The sequence below is a fragment of the Ambystoma mexicanum genome, chromosome 3p, assembly GCF_040938575.1.
Source record: "Ambystoma mexicanum isolate Mex_15411 chromosome 3p, UKY_AmexF1_1, whole genome shotgun sequence".
Taxonomy (NCBI): domain Eukaryota; kingdom Metazoa; phylum Chordata; class Amphibia; order Caudata; family Ambystomatidae; genus Ambystoma; species Ambystoma mexicanum.
This window is the reverse complement of record NC_090925.1, coordinates 470,513,472-470,526,729: the sequence shown is the minus strand read 5'-3', so window position 1 is coordinate 470,526,729 and position 13,258 is coordinate 470,513,472.

The window sequence follows — 13,258 nt, the reverse complement described above, 5'->3', positions numbered from 1 at the left end:
CCCACCCACTCCTGCCTCTGGGGTTGCCATGTCGGGCACTGCAACATCTGGCACCAGTGGCAACCCCCGGCCAAGGAGGCAGAGGGGCACCAGCTTCACTGCCACCGAAGTTGGTGTCCTGGTGGAGCATGTCCTGGGGCAGTATGATGCCCTCTTCGGAAGGTTGCGCGCCGACAAGGAAGGACGGACTCAGATCTGGATGGACATCGTGACTGCCATCAACACGGAGGAGGTGGCAGTCCGCGACTACGAACGTGTCAGGGAGCGCTGGGAGGACTTCAGGTCCAGGACCCTCAACAAGGCCCGGCGCCTCCTGAAGGCAGCGGATGCTAAGGGGCGCCGGGGCCACTTGTCGGAAGATCAGATGAGGGTCCTGGAACGCATATCCCCAGCGCTCCACATCCAGGTCCTTGAGAAGCAGACCCATCTGGAGTCGAGCGGTAAGTGCACATGCATACTGATTGTAAGCTGTGCGTGTGGTGGTGTGCCAGGAGTGTGCAGGTTGAACATGTTTTTTTATGTGGGCAAGTAAGGGGGGGTGTACAGGGCCGTGAGGGTGACACATGGAGGGTTCTCATGTGTGACACATGGATGGTGCTTGTGTGTGTGGGCTTGCATGGCACAGGATGTGGAGGAATGATTGTCAGGTGTGACATGGATGTCGATCAAAACCCTGCGACATTTGGCAGAGGTGTACACATGCATGCAAGTTTGGTGGTGTGTCTGCATGTGTAGTGTACTCCCTATGTTGCATGTGATGTGTGGATGACCTTTGGCTTCTCATGCTGTTGTATGTGAATGGATGGTGCTGGCTGTTGCAATATGGCTGTGGTATGGCTCATTTGTGCAAGTTGAAATTACATGTGTGTTGGGGATTGTGATGCCATGTCTGAGGTTTACCAATGCCACTCATGTATAACTGTCATGTGTGTATGAGTCCATTTTACAGTGCCCTGATGCCTGTGTTTTCTTTCTCCCTGTCTGCATTGTCAACTGATGAAGAGGGCGGAGAAGGTGCTGTGGAGCACAGCGGCAGGGGTCGCACCACCAGCCGGAGACGCAAGGCCCGAATCCCCTCCCAGGTTGTGATCTCGTCAGGGAGTGAGGAGTCCGGTGCCGTGTCCCAGGCCGCAGCTGCCAAGGGGAGGTCCAAGAGGCGGAGGTTGGAGTTGGACTCCTCGGCAGCAGAAGGGGCAGCTGGGACCCCACAGGGCCCAACGGAGGAAGATGGCACAGAGTCATCCAGGTTGGTGGGGGGTTTGGTGGAGGAGGAGGCCGTGCAAGCGACAGAGGCGGGGTCTGGAGGTGGGGATTCCACTGGTGCTAGTGGTGCAGTGCAGGATCAGGGACAGGAGGCAGCACAGGCCGCCGCGGAGGTGCGTGTGTACAATCCTGTCCCTGCTCCTGTCACTGCATCATCTTGCACCAGCGGGGATGCCTACCTCCAAACCCGTTCTCAGGGAGAGGATTGGCTTACAACACCTGGCCTTCCTCTCCCTGCGGATGTGGCTATCCTGCACCAGGTTGAGCCTGTTCAGGGTGGGGTGGCGTTGCGTCAACGGGCCATGCTAGCTGACCTGCAGTCTTTTCATGATGAGTCTGCACGTCTTCTCGCATGGTTCGTTGACCGGGTTGACCCACTGGGACAGCTCACCAGGGCTGGATTCCTCCGTTTCCTGGACCTTGTTCCGACCCCCTTCTCCACAGAACCCCCTATGCCCTAGTCGTCCTCCATGCCATCTTCCCACCCATGTGTCACCTGGGTGCCCTGTGGAGCTGCCTCCGACCGTGCGGCCAGGCTGGTGGACAACAGATCCCTGCCACAGTCGGGAGTCAGACCTCCAGCAGGGGTGGCCACATCAACGACTGCACCCCAGCTGGAGGAGGATGTGCAGGCACCATCGGACAGGGTACATGGACAGCAGCAGCTGCAGCAGCAGGAGGCTGAAGGTGGGAGCCACGATAGCTTGGGGCCTTCAACATCGGAGGGGCAGGCATCGGCCGGAGGGCAGGAGGACCCTGGACGGGCAGTGTCTTCTGTGTGGCAGCGGTTGGGCCACGCCATAGATGCGGAGCGGCGGCGGGCGGAAGAGGCGCGGCTCACGATGGTCAGGATGGAGAACTCCATGCGGAGGGCCCTGAGGCGGGCCGAGTGCCTCGAGGCAATCCACAGGGAGTTGGAGGTGAACATGTCGGTGTCCCTGCGGACCCTCGGGGGCATGGAACAGGACCGCCTCCGGGACATAGACGAGGAGTTCGATGATGCCCTGGCCCGGAACACCACTGAGTGAGCCGCTGGACTGGCCCGCCGCCATTGTATATAGTTATTTAGTGATAGGTTTCCTTTATTGTTTATTTTTATTTGGAGTCGACGGACACTGCTCCACCTTTTGTATATACTTCCATTTTACATTTTAGGTTTTTTTGTAGGTTTCATTTCTTCTGTTGGGATGATGGACCCTGAATACTTTGTACATAGTTGGACTTTGCATTTGGATATTTTTTTTACTATGAATATTTTTTTCCATGGAGCAATGGTTTTCGATTTATTTTTTCCCTTCATTTCCTTTTTATGGACTTGAACTTTGGAAGACATTTTTTTGGATTATCATTTATTGATTTTAATTTGAAAAGGGACAGCCAGCTTAATTAGCTTTATTTTATACTTGTGTATATTGTTTATTTTTGATTGCCATTACTGTTGTTTTTAATACATTATTTTGATTTTTTAATTCTTCAATGTGTGGGTTCATCTCATTGTTTTCATGCATGTCATGATATGGGTTTTCAGGTTCACTTGCAACCATTGTGTGTGTGTGAGACACATGTGTTCATTTACATTGTTTCCATTGGAGTAGTATCATGGGCGCATGTAATACTTGGTTGTGTCTTTGGGCTGTGGTGGCTGGCCATGAGGCCCATGCTTGAGGAATGTCAGGGCCTGTGGGCAGGGGGACATGAGTGGGGGCCTGGTGGAGGCTGCCCCTGCACTGCTGCGGGGTGGGGGTGGTGGAAGACATGAGTGGGGGCCTGGTGGAGGCTGCCCCTGGTGGCTGGGGGGTAGGGGTGGTGGGGGACATGAGTGGGGGCCTGGTGGAGGCTGCCCCTGCACTGCTGGGGGGTGGGGGTGATAGGGGGCATGAGTGGGGGCCTGGTGGAGGCTGCCACTGGTGGCTGGGGGGTGGGGATGGTGGGGGACATGAGTGGGGGCCTGGTGGAGGCTGCCCCTGCACTGCTGGGGGGTGGGGTGGTGGGAGACATGAGTGGGGGCCTGGTGGAGGCTGCCCCGGCACTGCTGGAGGGTGGGGGTGATAGGGGACATGAGTGGGGGCCTGGTGGAGGCTTCCCCTGCACTGCTGGGGGGTGGGGGTGGTGGGAGACATGAGTGGGGGCCTGGTGGAGGCTGCCCCTGGTGGCTGGGGGGTGGTGGTGGTGGGGGACATGAGTGGGGGCCTGGTGGAGGCTGCCCCTGCACTGCTGGGGGGTGGGGCGGTGGGAGACATGAGTGGGGGCCTGGTGGAGGCTGCCCCTGCACTGCTGGGGGGTGGGGGTGATAGGGTACATGAGTGGGGGCCTGGTGGAGGCTGCCCCTGCACTGCTGGGGGTGGTGGGGAACATGAGTGGGGGCCTGGTGGAGGCTGCCCCTGCACTTCTGGGGGGTGGGGGTGATAGGGGACATGAGTGAGGACCTGGTGGAGGCTGCCCCTGGTGGCTGGGCGGTGGGGGTTGTGGGGGACATGTGTGGGGGCCTGGTGGAGGTTGCCCCTGCACTGCTGGGGGGTGGGGGTGGTGGAGACATGAGTGGGGGCCTGGTGAAGGCTGCCCCTGCACTGCTGGGGGGTGGGGGTGATAGGGGACATGAGTGGGGGCCTGGTGGAGGCTGCCCCTGCACTGCTGGGGGGTGGGGGTGTTGGGAGACATGAGTGGGGGCCTGGTGGAGGCTGCCCCTGCACTGCTGGGGGGTGGGGGTGGTGGGAAACATGAGTGGGGGCCTGGTGGAGGCTGCCCCTGCACTGCTGGGGGGTGGGGTGATAGGGGACATGAGTGGGGGCCTGGTGGAGGCTGCCCCTGCACTGCTGGGGGGTGGGGGTGGTGGGAGACATGAGTGGGGGCCTGGTGGAGGCTGCCCCTGCACTGCTGGGGGGTGGGGGTGGTGGGAGACATGAGTGGGGGCCTGGTGGAGGCTGCCCCTGGTGGCTGGGGGTGGGGGTGGTGTGGGACATGAGTGGGGGCCTGGTGGAGGCTGCCCCTGCACTGCTGGGGGGTGGGGGTGGTGGGAGACATGAGTGGGGGCCTGGTGGAGGCTGCCCCTGCACTGCTGGGGGGTGGGGGTGATGGGGGACATGAGTGGGGGCCTGGTGGAGGCTGCCCCTGCACTGCTGGGGGGTGGGGGTGGTGGGAGACATGAGTGGGGGCCTTGTGGAGGCTGCCCCTGGTGGCTGGGGGGTGGGGGTGGTGGGAGACATGAGTGGGGGCCTGGTGGAGGCTGCCCCTGGTGGCTGGGGGGTGGGGTGGTGGGGGACATGAGTGGGGGCCTGGTGGAGGCTGCCCCTGCACTGCTGGGGGGTGGGGGTGGTGGGAGACATGAGTGGGGGCCTGGTGGAGGCTGCCCCTGGTGGATGGGGGGTGGGGGTGGTGGGAGACATGAGTGGGGGCCTGGTGGAGGCTGCCCCTGGTGGCTGGGGGGTGGGGGTGGTGGGGGACATGAGTGGGGGCCTGGTGGAGGCTGCCCCTGGTGGCTGGGGGGTGGGGGTGATAGGGGACATGAGTGGGGGCCTGGTGGAGGCTGCCCCTGGTGGCTGGGGGGTGGGGGTGGTGGGGGACATGAGTGGGGGCCTGGTGGAGGCTGCCCCTGCACTTCTGGGGGGTCGGGGTGGTGGGAGACATGAGTGGGGGTCTGGTGGAGGCTGCCCCTGCACTGCTGGGGGGTGGGGGTGGTGGGAGACATGAGTGGGGGCCTGGTGGAGGCTGCCCCTGCACTGCTGGGGGGTGGGGGTGGTGGTAGACATTAGTGGGGGCCTGGTGGAGGCTGCCCCTGGTGGCTGGGGGGTGGGGGTGGTGGGAGACATGAGTGGGGGCCTGGTGGAGGCTGCCCCTGGTGGCTGGGGGGTGGGGTGGTGGGGGACATGAGTGGGGGCCTGGTGGAGGCTGCCCCTGCACTGCTGGGGGGTGGGGGTGATAGGGGACATGAGTGGGGGCCTGGTGGAGGCTGCCGCTGGTGGATGGGGGGTGGGGGTGGTGGTAGACATGAGTGGGGGCCTGGTGGAGGCTGCCCCTGGTGGCTGGGGGGTGGGGGTGGTGGGGGACATGAGTGGGGGCCTGGTGGAGGCTGCCCCTGGTGGCTGGGGGGTGGGGGTGATAGGGGACATGAGTGGGGGCCTGGTGGAGGCTGCCCCTGGTGGCTGGGGGGTGGGGGTGGTGGGGGACATGAGTGGGGGCCTGGTGGAGGCTGCCCCTGCACTGCTGGGGGGTGGGGGTGGTGGGAGACATGAGTGGGGGCCTGGTGGAGGCTGCCCCTGCACTGCTGGGGGGTGGGAGTGGTGGGAGACATGAGTGGGGGCCTGGTGGAGGCTGCCCCTGCACTGCTGGGGTGTGGGGGCGATAGGGGACATGAGTGGGGGCTTGGTGGAGGCTGCCCCTGCACTGCTGGGGGTGGGGGTGGTGGGAGACATGAGGGTGGGCCTGGTGGAGGCTACCCCTGGTGGCTGGGCGGTGGGGGTGGTGGGGGACATGAGTGAGGGCCTGGTGGAGGCTGCCCCTGCACTGCTGGGGGGTATGGGTGGTGGGAGACATGAGTGGGGGCCTAGTGGAGGCTGCCCCTGGTGGCTGGGGGGTGGGGGTGGTGGGGGACATGAGTGGGGGCCTGGTGGAGGCTGCCCCTGCACTGCTGGGGGGTGGGGGTGATAGGGAACATGAGTGGGGGCCTGGTGGAGGCTGCCCCTGCACTGCTGGGGGTGGGGGTGGTGGGAGACATGAGTGGGGGCCTTGGTGGAGGCTGCCCCTGCACTGCTGGGGGGTGGGGGTGGTGGGAGACATGAGTGGGGGCCTGGTGGGGGCTGCCCCTGGTGGCTGGGGGGTGAGGGTGGTGGGGGACATGAGTGGGGGCCTGGTGGAGGCTGCCCTTGCACTGCTGGGGGGTGGGGGGGTTGGGAGACATGAGTGGGGGCCTGGTGGAGGCTGCCCCTGGTGGCTGGGGGGTGGGGGTGGTGGGGGACATGAGTGGGGGCCTGGTGGAGGCTGCCCCTGCACTGCTGGGGGGTGGGGGTGGTGGGAGACATGAGTGGGGACCTGGTGGAGGCTGCCCCTGGTTGCTGGGGGTTGGGGTGGTGGACGACATGAGTGGGGGCCTGGTGGAGGCTGCCCCTGAACTGCTGGGGGGTGGGGGTGGTGGGAGACATGAGTGGGGGCCTGGTGGAGGCTGCCCCTGCACTGCTGGGGGGTGGGGGTGATAGGGGACATGAGTGGGGGCCTGGTGGAGGCTGCCCCTGCACTGCTGGGGGGTGGGGGTGGTGGGAGACATGAGTGGGGGCCTGGTGGAGGCTGCCCCTGGTGCCTAGGGGTTGGGGGTGGTGGGGGACATGAGTGGGGGCCTGGTGGAGGCTGCCACTGTACTGCTGGGGGGTGGGGGTGGTGGGAGACATGAGTGGGGGCCTAGTGGAGGCTGCCCCTGCACTGCTGGGGGGTGGGGGTGATATGGGACGTGAGTGGGGGCCTGGTGGAGGCTGCCCCTGCACTGCTGGGGGTGGGGGTGGTGGGAGACATGAGTGGGGGGCTGGTGGAGGCTGCCCCTGGTGTCTGGGGGGTGGGGGTGGTGGGAGACATGAGTGGGGGCCTGGTGGAGGCTGCCCCTGCACTGCTGGGGGGTGGGGTGATAGGGGACATGAGTGGGGGCCTGGTGGAGGCTGCCCCTGGTGGCTGGGGGGTGGGGGTGATAGGGGACATGAGTGGGGGCCTGGTGGAGGCTGCCCCTGGTGGCTGGGGGTTGGGGGTGGTGGGGGACATGAGTGCGGGCCTGGTGGAGGCTGCCCCTGCACTGCTGGGGGGTGGGGGTGATGGGAGACATGAGAGGGGGCCTGGTGGAGGCTGCCCCTGGTGGCTGGGGGGTGGGGGTGGTGGGGGACATGATTGGGGGCCTGGTGGAGGCTGCCCCTGCACTGCTGGGGGTGGGGGTGTTGGGAGACATGAGTGGGGGCCTGGTGGAGGCTGCCCCTGCACTGCTGGGGGGTGGGGTGGTGGGAAACATGAGTGGGGGCCTGGTGGAGGCTGCCACTGCACTGCTGGGGGGTGGGGGTCATAGGGGACATGAGTGGGGGCCTGGTGGAGGCTGCCCCTGCACTGCTGGGGGTGGGGGTGGTGGGAGACATGAGTGGGGGCCTGGTGGAGGCTGCCCCTGGTGGCTGGGGGTGGGGGTGGTGTGGGACATGAGTGGGGACCTGGTGGAGGCTGCCCCTGCACTGCTGGGGGGTGGGGGTGGTGGGAGACATGAGTGGGGGCCTGGTGGAGGCTGCCCCTGCACTGCTGGGGGGAGGGGGTGATAGGGGACATGAGTGGGGGCCTGGTGGAGGCTGCCCCTGCACTGCTGGGGGGTGGGGGTGGTGGGAGACATGAGTGGGGGCCTGGTGGAGGCTGCCCCTGGTGGCTGGGGGGTGGGTGTGGTGGGAGACATGAGTGGGGGCCTGGTGGAGGCTGCCCCTGGTGGCTGGGGGGTGGGGTGGTGGGGGGCATGAGTGGGGGCCTGGTGGAGGCTGCCCCTGCACTGCTGGGGGTGGGGGTGGTGGGAGACATGAGTGGGGGCCTGGTGGAGGCTGCCCCTGGTGGATGGGGGGTGGGGGTGGTGGGAGACATGAGTGGGGGCCTGGTGGAGGCTGCCCCTGGTGGCTGGGGGGTGGGGGTGGTGGGGGACATGAGTGGGGGCCTGGTGGAGGCTGCCCCTGGTGGCTGGGGGGTGGGGTGATAGGGGACATGAGTGGGGGCCTGGTGGAGGCTGCCCCTGGTGGCTGGGGGGTGGGGGTGGTGGGGGACATGAGTGGGGGCCTGGTGGAGGCTGCCCCTGCACTGCTGGGGGGTGGGGGTGGTGGGAGACATGAGTGGGGGTCTGGTGGAGGCAGCCCCTGCACTGCTGGGGGGTGGGGGTGGTGGGAGACATGAGTGGGGGCCTGGTGGAGGCTGCCCCTGCACTGCTGGGGGGTGGGGGTGATAGGGGACATGAGTGGGGGCCTGGTGGAGGCTGCCCCTGCACTGCTGGGGGTGGGGGTGGTGGGAGACATGAGTGGGGGCCTGGTGGAGGCTGCCCCTGGTGGCTGGGCGGTGGGGGTGGTGGGGGACATGAGTGGGGGCCTGGTGGAGGCTGCCCCTGCACTGCTGGGGGGTATGGGTGGTGGGAGACATGAGTGGGGTCTGGTGGAGGCTGCCCCTGGTGGCTGGGGGTTGGGGGTGGTGGGGGACATGAGTGGGGGCCTGGTGGAGGCTGCCCCTGCACTGCTGGGGGGTGGGGGTGGTGGGAGACATGAGTGGGGGCCTGGTGGAGGCTGCCCCTGCACTGCTGGGGGGTGGGGGTGATAGGGGACATGAGTGGGGGCCTGGTGGAGGCTGCCCCTGCACTGCTGGGGGGTGGGGGTGGTGGGAGACATGAGTGGGGGCCTGGTGGAGGCTGCCCCTGCACTGCTGGGGGGTGGGGGTGGTGGGAGACATGAGTGGGGGCCTGGTGGAGGCTGCCCCTGGTGGCTGGGGGGTGAGGGTGGTGGGGGACATGAGTGGGGGCCTGGTGGAGGCTGCCCTTACACTGCTGGGGGGTGGGGGTGGTAGGAGACATGAGTGGGGGCCTGGTGGAGGCTGCTCCTGGTGGCTGGGGGGTGGGGGTGGTGGGGGACATGAGTGGGGGCCTGGTGGAGGCTGCCCCTGCACTGCTGGGGGGTGGGGGTGGTGGGAGACATGAGTGGGGCCTGGTGGAGGCTGCCCCGGGTGGCTGGGGGGTGTGGTGGTGGGGGACATGAGTGGGGCCCTGGTGGAGGCTGCCCCTGCACTGCTGGGGGGTGGGGGTGGTGGGAGACATGAGTGGGGGCCTGGTGGAGGCTGCCCCTGCACTGCTGGGAGGTGGGGGTGATAGGGGACATGAGTGGGGGCCTGGTGGAGGCTGCCCCTGCACTGCTGGGGGGTGGGGGTGGTGGGAGACACGAGTGGGGGCCTGGTGGAGGCTGCCCCTGGTGGCTAGGGGTTGGGGGTGGTGGGGGACATGAGTGGGGGCCTGGTGGAGGCTGCCCCTGCACTGCTGGGGGGTGGGGGTGGTGGGAGACATGAGTGGGGGCCTGGTGGAGGCTGCCCCTGCACTGCTGGGGGGTGGGGGTGATAGGGGACATGAGTGGGGGCCTGGTGGAGGCTGCCCCTGCACTGCTGGGGGGTGGGGGTGGTGGGAGACACGAGTGGGGGCCTGGTGGAGGCTGCCCCTGGTGGCTAGGGGTTGGGGGTGGTGGGGGACATGAGTGGGGGCCTGGTGGAGGCTGCCCCTGCACTGCTGGGGGGTGGGGGTGGTGGGAGACATGAGTGGGGGCCTGGTGGAGGCTGCCCCTGCACTGCTGGGGGGTGGGGGTGATATGGGACATGAGTGGGGGCCTGGTGGAGGCTGCCCCTGCACTGCTGGGGGGTGGGGGTGGTGGGAGACATGAGTGGGGGGCTGGTGGAGGCTGCACCTGGTGGCTGGGGGTGGGGGTGGTGGGGGACATGAGTGGGGGCCTGGTGGAGGCTGTCCCTGCACTGCTGGGGGGTGAGGGTGGTGGGAGACATGAGTGGGGGCCTGGTGGAGGCTGCCCCTGCACTGCTGGGGGGTGGGGGTGATAGGGGACATGAGTGGGGGCCTGGTGGAGGCTGCCCCTGCACTGCTGGGGGGTGGGGGTTGTGGGAGACATGAGTGGGGGCCTGGTGGAGGCTGCCCCTGGTGGCTGGGGGGTGGGGGTGGTGGGAGACATGAGTGGGGGCCTGGTGGAGGCTGCCCCTGGTGGCTGGGGGGTGGGGTGGTGGGGGACATGAATGGGGGCCTGGTGGAGGCTGCCCCTGGTGGCTGGGGGGTGGGGGTGGTGGGAGACATGAGTGGGGGCCTGGTGGAGGCTGCCCCTGGTGGCTGGGGGGTGGGGGTGGTGGGAGACATGAGTGGGGGCCTGGTGGAGGCTGCCCCTGCACTGCTGGGGGGTGGGGGTGATGGGAGACATGAGTTGGACATGAGTGGGGGCCTGGTGGAGGGTGCCCCTGCACTGCTGGGGGTGGGGGTGGTAGGAGACATGAGTGGGGGCCTGGTGGAGGCTGCCCCTGGTGGCTGGGGGGTGGGGGTGGTGGGGGACATGAGTGGGGGCCTGGTGGAGGCTGCCCCTGGTGGCTGGGGGGTGGGGTGATAGGGGACATGAGTGGGGGCCTGGTGGAGGCTGCCCCTGGTGGCTGGGGGGTGGGGGTGGTGGGGGACATGAGTGGGGGCCTGGTGGAGGCTGCCCCTGCACTGCTGGGGGGTGGGGGTGGTGGGAGACATGAGTGGGGGTCTGGTGGAGGCTGCCCCTGCACTGCTGGGGGGTGGGGGTGGTGGGAGACATGAGTGGGGGCCTGGTGGAGGCTGCCCCTGCACTGCTGGGGGGTGGGGGTGATAGGGGACATGAGTGGGGGCCTGGTGGAGGCTGCCCCTGCACTGCTGGGGGTGGGGGTGGTGGGAGACATGAGTGGGGGCCTGGTGGAGGCTGCCCCTGGTGGCTGGGCGGTGGGGGTGGTGGGGGACATGAGTGGGGGCCTGGTGGAGGCTGCCCCTGCACTGCTGGGGGGTATGGGTGGTGGGAGACATGAGTGGGGTCTGGTGGAGGCTGCCCCTGGTGGCTGGGGGGTGGGGGTGGTGAGGGACATGAGTGGGGGCCTGGTGGAGGCTGCCCCTGCACTGCTGGGGGGTGGGGGTGGTGGGAGACATGAGTGGGGGCCTGGTGGAGGCTGCCCCTGCACTGCTGGGGGGTGGGGTGATAGGGGACATGAGTGGGGGCCTGGTGGAGGCTGCCCCTGCACTGCTGGGGGGTGGGGGTGGTGGGAGACATGAGTGGGGGCCTGGTGGAGGCTGCCCCTGCACTGCTGGGGGGTGGGGGTGGTGGGAGACATGAGTGGGGGCCTGGTGGAGGCTGCCCCTGGTGGCTGGGGGGTGAGGGTGGTGGGGGACATGAGTGGGGGCCTGGTGGAGGCTGCCCTTACACTGCTGGGGGGTGGGGGTGGTAGGAGACATGAGTGGCGGCCTGGTGGAGGCTGCTCCTGGTGGCTGGGGGGTGGGGGTGGTGGGGGACATGAGTGGGGGCCTGGTGGAGGCTGCCCCTGCACTGCTGGGGGGTGGGGGTGGTGGGAGACATGAGTGGGGGCCTGGTGGAGGCTGCCCCGGGTGGCTGGGGGGTGTGGTGGTGGGAGACATGAGTGGGGCCCTGGTGGAGGCTGCCCCTGCACTGCTGGGGGGTGGGGGTGGTGGGAGACATGAGTGGGGGCCTGGTGGAGGCTGCCCCTGCACTGCTGGGGGGTGGGGGTGATAGGGGACATGAGTGGGGGCCTGGTGGAGGCTGCCCCTGCACTGCTGGGGGGTGGGGGTGGTGGGAGACACGAGTGGGGGCCTGGTGGAGGCTGCCCCTGGTGGCTAGGGGTTGGGGGTGGTGGGGGGCATGAGTGGGGGCCTGGTGGAGGCTGCCCCTGCACTGCTGGGGGGTGGGGGTGGTGGGAGACATGAGTGGGGGCCTGGTGGAGGCTGCCCCTGCACTGCTGGGGGGTGGGGGTGATATGGGACATGAGTGGGGGCCTGGTGGAGGCTGCCCCTGCACTGCTGGGGGGTGGGGGTGGTGGGAGACATGAGTGGGGGGCTGGTGGAGGCTGCCCCTGGTGGCTGGGGGTGGGGGTGGTGGGGGACATGAGTGGGGGCCTGGTGGAGGCTGTCCCTGCACTGCTGGGGGGTGAGGGTGGTGGGAGACATGAGTGGGGGCCTGGTGGAGGCTGCCCCTGCACTGCTGGGGGGGTGGGGGTGATAGGGGACATGAGTGGGGGCCTGGTGGAGGCTGCCCCTGCACTGCTGGGGGGTGGGGGTGGTGGGAGACATGAGTGGGGGCCTGGTGGAGGCTGCCCCTGGTGGCTGGGGGGTGGGGGTGGTGGGAGACATGAGTGGGGGCCTGGTGGAGGCTGCCCCTGGTGGCTGGGGGGTGGGGTGGTGGGGGACATGAATGCGGGCCTGGTGGAGGCTGCCCCTGGTGGCTGGGGGGTGGGGGTGGTGGGAGACATGAGTGGGGGCCTGGTGGAGGCTGCCCCTGGTGGCTGGAGGGTGGGGGTGGTGGGAGACATGAGTGGGGGCCTGGTGGAGGCTGCCCCTGCACTGCTGGGGGGTGGGGGTGGTGGGAGACATGAGTTGGACATGAGTGGGGGCCTGGTGGAGGTTGCCCCTGCACTGCTGGGGGGTGGGGGTGGTGGGAGACATGAATGGGGGCCTGGTGGAGGCTGCCCCTGCACTGCTAGGGGGTGGGGGTGGTGGGAGACATGAGTGGGGGCCTGGTGGAGGCTGCCCCTGGTGGCTGGGGTTGGGGGTGGTGGGGGACATGAGTGGGGGCCTGGTGGATGCTGCCCCTGGTGGCTGGGGGGTGGGGGGGGTGGGAGACATGAGTGGGGGCCTGGTGGAGGCTGCCCCTGCACTGCTGGTGGTGGGGGTGGTGGGAGACATGAGTGGGGGCCTGGTGGAGGCTGCCCCTGCACTGCTGGGGGTGGGGGTGCAGGGGGACATGAGTGGGGGCCGGGTGGAGGCTGCCCCTGCACTGCTGGGGGGTCGGGGTGGTGGGAGACATGAGTGGGGGCCTGGTGGAGGCTGCCTCTGGTGGCTGGGGGGTGAGGGTGGTGGGAGACATGAGTGGGGGCCTGGTGGAGGCTGCCCCTGCACTGCTGGGGGGTGGGGGTGGTGGGAGACATGAGTGGGGGCCTGGTGGAGGCTGCCCCTGGTGGCTGGGGGGTGGGGGTGGTGGGAGACATGAGTGGGGGCCTGGTGGAGGCTGCCCCTGCACTGCTGGGGGGTGGGGGTGATAGGGGACATGAGTGGGGGCCTGGTGGAGGCTGCCCCTGGTGGCTGGGGGGTGGGAGTGGTGGGAGACATGAGTGGGGGCCTGGTGGAGGCTGCCCCACAGTCCTGGGGGTGGGGGTGATAGGGGACATGAGTGGGGGCCTGGTGGAGGGTGCCCCACACTACTGGGAGGGAGTGGGGGGTGGGAGACATGAGCAGGTGTGCAGG